This window comes from Camelina sativa, chromosome 17 (genome assembly GCF_030686135.1).
Source record: "Camelina sativa cultivar CO46 ecotype springtype chromosome 17, ASM3068613v1".
Lineage (NCBI taxonomy): Eukaryota > Viridiplantae > Streptophyta > Magnoliopsida > Brassicales > Brassicaceae > Camelina > Camelina sativa.
In genome coordinates this window covers 35597001-35606946 of record NC_141896.1, presented here as the reverse complement: position 1 = coordinate 35606946, position 9946 = coordinate 35597001, and the positions used below count along the sequence as shown (strand labels likewise).

General features: G+C 43.2%; 1 pseudogene; it reads right to left on the bottom strand.

Annotated features, from left to right (window-relative positions):
- Nucleotides 1-541: 541 nt before the first annotated feature.
- LOC109129961 (F-box protein At4g22280-like) lies at nt 542-9799 on the bottom strand (annotated as a pseudogene).
- Nucleotides 9800-9946: the final 147 nt, after the last annotated feature.

The window sequence follows — 9946 nt, the reverse complement described above, 5'->3', positions numbered from 1 at the left end:
GAGAACCATTCCCACCTTCCACCGGTTTGTTATTAGAACCCTATCCACTTTCCATCAGTTTGCTTCGTCACCGGTGAGAAACCTTCCCACCTTCCACCGGTTTGCTTCGTCACTGATGAGACCCATCATGAGACCCATCACTGATGATAAAAAAAAGTTTTCTTTCAAATGGTGATTGGTTTATTAGCATATTCTAATCCATTTACCATCATCTGTCACATGTTAACTAAGTGTATGGCTACAAAGTTATTTGTTCACAGAATTAGAAACAACACAAAATTTTCTTTTTCTATAGCACATTGCAATTTTGGCCTGACAGAAGTTGAAAATTTTGCTCTTATCCGTCAAAGTCAATTTGGGTATAAGTACATTTTTTAAAAATGTACACGGATATGTCTTTCGATTCAAGTTGTTCAGTTAAGATGAACTAGTTAAGATGAATTAGTTGTAAATAGAGCAATAGTATAACCAAATATGCATACAACCGGATTATGTTCCAACATATTTAACTATTAAAAACTAGGAGGGAACAAATCATGCATTACTTAGTTTTCTCACAAAACTTGATCTTGATATTGCACTTGGACGACCTAGGAACCCTTAGCAGATCTTTGGTGATTCGATCCTTTTCCTTGTCTTTTATTGCACAAGCACAGACTTTGACGTGCTCAAGGCTTGACAGTTTCTCTAGGAAATGTTTCATTTTCTCTAGCTCCGCAATTGTTCCTATATATACTCAGTTATCTTCAATAGTTTCACAGGACATGATCCATATTCTCCTTCGAATTTAAAAAGGGCAATGGACCCTGCAGGGCTGGTGTAAAAATCCTAAAAATTGTTATAGTCCCAGTTCAATTTTTGAAAAATAGGCTTTAATTACATATAAAATGTTTTTGAAATTTTGTTTGGACCTTAAAATACATGTAAATTTAAAATTGTCCCAGTGCAAATGCACTTGTTGCACATGTGTATCACCGGCCCTGGGACCCTGAAACAAGAGGAAAGATTAGAGATTTGAGTTCGTCCAATAAAACATTCGGGTCTCTCGGTTATACCTTGATGATGAGAGTATGTAGATTTGGAGTTTTTCTTACAAATATTGGCAAATATTTCCAATGGTAGCTATAAAAATGAGTTGTAATAGTTAAACGAATCAGGTTGCTGAACACTGGGATTGTTTCACGGAAATGATAGAGCATCTGATCAAACAAAATTAAAATAAAAAAAATCAACTAGTCAATAGTCATCAAACAATTGCATTCTTCGGATCCAAAAACCTCAAGAAACGTTTTCATAGGTCACAAGATTTAGATTTTAGGTTCAAAGATAAGGATTTTGCAATAATGTGTGTGTACATGGAGAAAAAAAAAGAAGATAATTCTTTACCTCTGAAGTACAAATAGATGATATCTCCAAGACCTCAACATTTCTTAACCCCTTAATCAGATTTGTTGGATTGCTAATATCAAAACGAGGACGATAAAGATCAAGCTTAGCTTTGACGAGGGATTCAAGATTTACAATCGGATACTCTCTTCGAACTACATCAGTGTATTCTAAGTAGGCAAGACTCGGAGTATCGAAACTCATGACCGAATTATTAAACCTTATACTCTTAATAGTAAGTTCCTAAAGGGTTGAAGAAGACATGGTGCGACACCATTCACCGTTATGCCAGCTCCCATCAAGAATGGTTAACTCCTCAAGCACAGGGCAACCAGTAAGAAGTGTAGACAATATGTGTTGTGTATTACTCATAGAGTTTGTACAGACATATATACAAGACTGCTAGAGGAGGATACTCTAGGTTAATTACAGAACATTCCTAAAGCTATTCAATCAAATATTGTGTCTTGATTGCATATCTCAATCATATCTTGCATATCTCTGTCATATCACTAACACGCCATGTAATGACCCTCACGAAGAGTAAAAATCTAAATTAAAATTTTGGAGAAAAAGACTCGAAAAGGACTCAGCCAGAAGGAGAAAAGAAAAATAAGAAGAATTGCCGAAGGGAAGACCGACGAAAAATCAACAAGTCGGGAGATAGCCGGTGATTGGTGGTCAAGAGGCTAAGTCGAAAAGAAACCCGAAGAAGAAGAAGGTTCGAGCCAAAAACCACAAAATGGCCAAAATGCGGTACAGACGCATAGGACGTACCTGGACGGAGACGAACCAGACGAACGAGGATGGCCAAAGACGTTACGGACGCATCGAACGAGCATGGCCGAAGACGGACCAAAGCGTATCGAGAAGTACCGAGACGCACCGAGGATTATCTAGAAGTGCCGAGACGCACCGAGGATTACCAAGAAGTGTCGAGACGCACCGAGAAGTACCAAAGCGTATCAAGAAGTACCGAGACGCACCAAAGATTACCGAGAAGTGCCAAGACGCACCGAGAAGTACCGAGACGCACCGAGGATTACCGAGAAGTGCCGAGACGCAACAAGATGTACCGAGACGCATCGAGGAGTGCCGAGGTGTACCGAGAGTGCCGAGAAACTTGCGGTACAGCCGAGAAACTTGCGGTACTGCCGAGGATTTGCGGTACTGCCGAGAGACTACGGACGAGACCGGGAAACCATCGGATGTAGCGGACGAGACCGAGAAATGCCGGATGCAGCCGATGATCGACGGACGCAACACCGAGGAGCCGACATCGTTCCAGATTTTGCGGTGTTTGTTGGCGGCGCAAAGAGGAGAGAATATTTTTATTCTCTTGAATCACCCAATCAATTTTCATGCAACCTTAAAAGTGTGATCATTGTGTTGTTGAATCTTAAGGAGAAGGACACAATCATTGTGTTTTTGAGGAGTTGGACAATAGAAGATTAGAAGGTGGAAAGTGAAGGAGACAAGGAAGATTCATCTTCTACAAATCGCCCAATACCATTACATGCAAGGAGGAAGAGATATTCTCTTGATCTTGAATAGCTTGCTCACCAAGTTGCCAAAGGAGTGGGAGAGAAGCTAGCAGCGTTTTCGACATGCATAGGCGAGAGGAACCGCCCAAAAACCTCTATAAAAGGAGAAGTTCACTTCTTATTTGTGACATTCTCTCAAACAGAAAAGAAAGCTCAAACTCTCTAAGTAGTTGCTCTTCCAAGTTGACGAGAGAAAGAGAGAGAGAGAGAGACGGAGTTGAGACGCTGATCGAAGACGAGGCGAGACATTGTTCGAAACAAAGGAGGACGCTGTTCGTGGATGCTGTAGGACGCAGCTCAAAGACGAAGTAGGCGCGAGGAGGAGTTGTCTGATCCGTGGTGCCGTGAAGCTCAAGACATAGATCTGCCGAATCACTGTGAGTTCTGTGGTAGTTTTGTGTGGGGTACCGCATGGATCCTATGGACCATGTGCGTACCTATTGCTTGCTGCATTTAGTCTAGGTTCATGATAGAACTAGGTAGATGTTGCATGCTTAATATGGTAGGATTTATGCTAGAATTCATGTTAAAACACATAGAATTATGCTAGGAATCACCATGCATGTGAGAATTGAATAGAATTGAACCGCATATCTTCATGATGAATTTGATGCATTAATTTTAGCAATTTGGACTTACTTAAAATTTGGACTAGGGAATTGCATGTTAGAGAGAACTGATAGATTTTTTAATCGCAATAAATTTCTTGCTTAAAAATTGGTAGATCGGTTGCATGTATATAGAACAATTTAGGTTGCTTGAATTTCTATTCCTGTTGCTTGTGATTGTTGCTTGATTATCTTGCTTGATTTTCTTGCTTGCTTGCTTGATTTTCGTTGCTTGAATTGCATGTAGTTTAGTACTAGATTCTTAGAGTTATTTTCCACTAACCCTTCAAATTTGTAGTACGCGTCTTAGCTAGTCTCTTGAATTATATTAGTTATTCTTCTCGAGTCGTAGCTAGGATAGAGTAGTCGATCTTCTGTTCCAAGTGAAGTTTAGTTGTCTCGCGAGAGTTGTCAACGACCACTCGCGCGGGACAAAGTCATGTCTAGCTCGCTACTAGAATGACCGCTACAATACATTGTAGCTTATCGGGGCTCATGCTGGTTACCTGTGTGGTTTCAGCATGGGAAGGTTTGGAACAGAACATATTATCGAGGGCCCTTAGGTGAAAGAGTCTAGGATAGTCGAGATTACCTTGATTTTATTCTAGTCGTCTTAGTTGGTTGAATAGGTGAAAGAGTCTAGGATAGTCGAGATTACCTTGTTTCTATTCTAGTCGTCTTAGGTTGTCGAGTAGGAGTAGAGCGTCTAAGTTAATCGAGTCGAGTCTTTATTGAACTAACCCCTCGCTTACTTGTTGTTTGCTTCCGCTAATGTTTCCGTTGCGTTTGCTTTGATTGATTTGCTTGCTTGTTTCCTTGCTTGTTGGGGTAGTTGGGATGGGGAAAAGTAGAATGCATATCTAGGTTGAGGTACCCAGGCTCACTGAGTAATATTAGATTACTCATGATAATATTTTGTCTCGCAGGTACCGGATAGGGCTGGAGCAAACTTAGGGTACCGGATAGGGCTTGTTTTCATGTGTTTTTTGTAAAAACCCTATATTTTCAAAGATGTATTCTATGAAGTATCCGACTATTTACGTGTATTGCTTGATAAACTATTTTCAATGTAATAACTATTAAGTAATATAATCGGTTTTCAAGGAAACATGGCAAGTTGCATCTGATACATTAGCCTTGTTCAGGCCAACACAACGCGACAGGGCCAAGAGGGTTGCAAAGCCTAAGCGAACCTCGGCCGCGGGCGGAGACGCATCTAGGAGGACTGGTCGGGAAACTGCAGCTTCCGTCCCTCGGCCGGACCACCAGGGTGCGATCTCCCACACGTAGCATTCCATAGGCTGTCTGTGTCCTCGTCCGAGGCATAGAGCAGTTCGGGGGCGTCACGCGCCCCCTCAAGATGGAGGGGCTTGTGACACTCCAATCTTGTGTCTGAGCTCAAGGAACCGAGCACGAGAAAGTGGTTTGGTGAGAACATCAGCTAGTTGGTTTCGAGTGTTCCCGTGTGAGACCCGTAAAGCCACACTCTATACTTGTCCATGGACAAAATGATAGTCTATGGAAATATGCTTCATCCTGGAGTGGAAAACAGGATTGGCACAGAGAAATGTGGCTCTGACATTGTCACAGTAAACCACCGGTGGTGAGGAGAGGCATATCCCAAGTTCTGTTATAGGTTGCAGACCCAGTTAAGCTCCGTGGAAGTGTTGGCGACTGCACAATATTCTGCCTCTGTGGATGATCTGGCCACACCTTTTTGTTTCTTTGACGTCTAAGATATCGGGTGGTGGCCAAGATACACAACATACACATTTGTTGAAACGTAGTCATCAGAGTCTCCGGCCCAGTCAGCATCAGAGTAGGCGTGAAGAACCAGTTTGTTTGTTGCGGAGAAGAAGATGCCATGTGTTAGCGTGCCAGCCAAGTATCTGAGAATTCGCTTAGCAGCTTGTCAGTGATCCTCCGTTGGTTTGTGCATGAACTGAGAGAGACGGTTGACGACATATGCAATGTCTAAGCGAGTGAAAGCAAGGTATTGCAGGCCTCCTATGAGTTGTCGGTACTTGGTTGGATCGGGTATGGGAGAGCCGGTTGTTAGTGTCAGCTTCGGAGAGGAGGCCATCAGTGTCAACACTGGTTTGGCATTTGTCATGTTATATCGATGTAGAAGATCAAGGATATACTTGCGCTGACAAAGGTGGAGCCCGTCTGACGTTCAACGAGCCTCAATGCCAAGAAAATTAAATAGTTCAAATCCTCTGCATCCTTCACGAAAAAACGTTCAGCTAATAGGATGAAGGATCTTCGTTATGCCTGTTTCGCTGCTTCCTATGACAAGAATGTCATCAATATAGACAAGAAGATTGATAAATTCATTGCCTACTTGGAGCACAAAGAGAGATGTGTCAGACAGTGAGTTCCAGAAGCCGAGACTGAGAAGGAAGGTGCAAAGTTTGGTGTACCACGCACATGGTGCTTGTTTGAGTCCGTAGATGGCTTTCCGAAGACGACGTACATGGTCAGGCTTATCAGTGTCAACAAAGCCGGGTGGTTGCTCCATGTAGACCTTTTCCGTGAGTGTTCCTTGTAAGAAGGCATTATTGACGTCGAGTTGTTGAATAGGCCATAATCTTGTGACAGCAACACCGAGGACTAACCGTTTTATTGTGGACTTGATTACAAGACTGAATGTGTCTGTGTAGTCTTGACCATATTGCTGATTAAACCCTTTAGCAACGAGACGTGCTTTACATCTGTGATGAGAATCGTCAGAGTTAAATTTATTTTTAAAAAGCCACTTACAACCAACGACATTGAAGTGAGGTTGACGAGGGACGAGCTTCATGGTTTGATTGCGGGCAAAGGCATCAATCTCAACTGACAAAGCACCACGCCACTTCTTATCCTCTAGAGCTTGTTTAACCGTTTGAGGTCCAGCTGGTATACTTCGTGAAAGCGCAGCAGCATAATTATATTTGGGATTTGGTTTGGAGATGTTGTTCCTCCGTCGAGTGAGCATCGGATGTTGAGTAACCGACGGTAGATTAGCAGCCGGAATTGGAGCCTGTGGTGGTGTTGAGGTCACGGAGGAGAAAGACGGAGTGGAGGAGTGATCCGCTTGTGATGTTGGGCTTGTAGAAGGTCCGAGGATGGGCCTGATGATGAATTTGAAATAGAGGACGTGGCCTCTGTAGTCGAGGCATGAGACGAATCTGCAGCAGAAGTCGGTGTTGAATCCGGCGTGGGTAGGTGAGAATCAGAGTTTGCGGGTCCCGGTGACGGCGACTGTACGAGTGGCGAGGGAGGTGGTGTTTCTGGGTGTGGTGGTAATGGTCGGGGAAGTGGTATGGTGGTGATTGGAGGTGATTGGAGCAGAGAGGATGTGTCGGGGAGGAGAGCAGGTGGATTAGAGCGATGGAATGGGAAGGTATGTTCATCGAGCTTGACATGGCGTGTGACATAGATTCGATTTGAGCTGGGTTGTAGACACAGGTAAGCGCTTTGAGATTGAGAGTAACCGATGAACACACACGGGGTTGAGCGATCTTCAAGTTTTTGATTGTTGTATGGTCGCAGCCATGGGAAACAAAGGCAGCCATAGACACGTAGCTTGGAGTAATTAGGTGAGGTACCAAACAACAGTTTGAATGGCGATTCCATGTTGAGAACAGGTGTAGGGAGGCGGTTTATAAGATAGACGGCGGTGGGAAATGCATAAGACCAGTAGGTTTTCGGCATACCAGCAAGAGTGAGGAGGGTGAGACCGGTTTCTACGATGTGGCGGTGTTTGCGTTCTGAGATCCCGTTGTGTTCCGGTGTATGTGGTGGGGAGGTGAGATGGGAGATTCCTGTGTCTCCGAGGAATGATCGTAGAGCGATGAACTCACCGCCATTGTCAGAGTATAGTGTCCAAGTGTAGCGTGTGTAGTGGTCAACAAGGACTAGGTAGTACTTGTAATTGTCAACTGATAGAATAGGAGAACTCCACAGGTCGGTAAAGATGTATTCAAGGGGTCGGGAAGAGGTTATGGATGTTTGGGAGAATGGTAATTTGTGAGTTTTATTAATAGCACAATCTGAGCAAAGAGTAGATTGAGGAACAGATTGAGTACAAGGTAAAGAAAAACTAGAAATAATTTTGTTGATAATAGAAGAGGAGGGATGACCGAGGCGATGGTGCCAATCGGTCATGGTTATTTTGGAGTGGTAGAAGCAAAGAATGCTTGAAGGGTAGTTGGGGAGATAGGCCACTCATACAGCTCATCCTTGGTATTGCCTTGGAGCAACGGGACCCCCGAGCTGAGATCCTTCACCTGAAAGTACGGAGGAAAGAATTCAACAGAAACTTTGTTAGCATTGCAGAGTCTGTAAACGGAGATGAGATTTTTGCGTATATTGGGCACACATAAGACTCTTGTGAGAGTTAAAGGACGAGAAGAAGAAGGTAAAAAGAGAGAGCCAATGTGTGTAATTGAAATACCGGAACCATCACCAAGAAGAACCGAGTCATCCCCTTGATATGGTTGATGCATTGCCAAGTTGACAAAGTCACTGGTCATATGGTGCGTAGCACCACTGTCCATCAACCACTGAGTGGAGTTGTTGGATGGCACAACGGCCATGTTTGCTCTCGGCTACCAAGGGTGAAATGGAGTTGGAAGCAGACCATTGGTGGAGACCTGGTGGTGTTGCTGAAGGAAAGTGCACCGTTTGGCACTGTGTCCAAAGGCTCCACAGAGTTGACAGCGACCCTGGTATCCTTTCGAGATGCGGTTGTGATGACGTTGTGACTGAGTGTGGTGTTTGTTGTTGTTCCATTGTTGGTTGCGGGGATTCGGCTTGCCTTGATACGAACGAGAGCGAGCAGCAGCGACATTTGCTGTGATTGGAGCAGCACTGGTGAGGGACTTGGAAATGGATAGCAATTTTGCTTCTTTGTTCAGTAGCTTCTCATGGACCTCGGTGATGGTGGGTGGGGTGTCATGGCCCTCCATTTGTTCAACGATGGACTTGTATTCCTCAGGGAGACCATCAAGAAGGAACTCGATCTGTGCCTCATGTTTGTAAGTAGACATCGATCGATTTATCACCTTTGGTGTAGTGTTTCAGTTGAATGCGGAGTTGTTGAACGTGTCTCCTGATCGGATTGGCATATGTTGCAGTGATTTTCTTCCACATCTAAGCCGCATAAGCGGTTTTGGAGACAACATACTAGATTGAGGGAGAGAGAGTGCCGAGGAGGGCACCGTAGATGAACTTGTCCTGGCAATGCCACTTTGCATAAGCTGGATTTGGTGTGGATTGTTCGTTGACGATGGTGGTCGGATCTGGGGGAATAGAGGTTCCATCGAGAAAACCAGCTAGATCATAACCATCAAGTAGTGAGTGTACTTGAAGGCTCCATGTCATGTAGTTGTCAGATGTGAGTTTGGTGATATTCACCATGTTGATGTGGAGTAGGGCAGAGGTTGAGTCAACTGTTTCAGCAGCCATAGTAGAGAGAGGGAGGAAAGCAAAAGAAAGAGGAAGAGAGATCGAAAGAAAGAAGAGGAGAGATCGGGAGAAAAAAAATGTATCGATTAAGCTCTTGATACCATGTAGACAATATGTGTTGTTTATTATTCATAGAGTTTGTACAGACATATATATATATAAGACTGCTAGAGGAGGATACTCTAGGTTAATCTAATTACAGAACATTCCTAAAGCTATTCAATCAAATATTGTGTCTTGATTGCATATCTCAATCATATCTTGCATATCTCTGTCATATCACTAACAAGAAGCTCTTCCATAGAAAAAAATACTATGAAAGTAAACCGTATCAAGATAGAGAGTCTTAAGTGATGGAAGATAAACAACCTCAGGACTCATAGCAAAAAATAATTTTCCTAGTTTCAGCTCAACCATTGTCTTGCTAGTGAAGATCTCAAGAGGAACTAAAATCACTTCTCCAGAAGTGATTATGTCTATATTAATACCTAAGACACCACGGTTAAGTGCCCGTTTCATCCATCGGGTGACATGATCCGAGACTTCCAAGTTAATAATACTCTTACGACATTTTATTGAGATTTTCCTTAAGGGAAAGTTTCCAGACACTACCAATAATCTATCGATAAGATCAATGAAACTTTGTCCACTACCAACTTCACAATCATCAAAGTGAAACTTCGGTGTGAAGGCAAACAGATTACGCCATCGCTTTGAGAGGATAGACGTTAGAGCAGACTCTTTGATCCGAAGGAAAGATAGTATGTGGCATATAATGTCATCTGATAGACCGTTGATCCTATCCATTTTTTTTACGAAACCCTAAACCCAAAATCCTTATAAACCTTTAATCTGAATTATAGAGCTTTCAGTGACTAGCTAGATCACGAGCATCAACCACCAATGTAGATAACCACCATGGTTGTCTCTAGCTAACTTCAAAGATAGAAATTC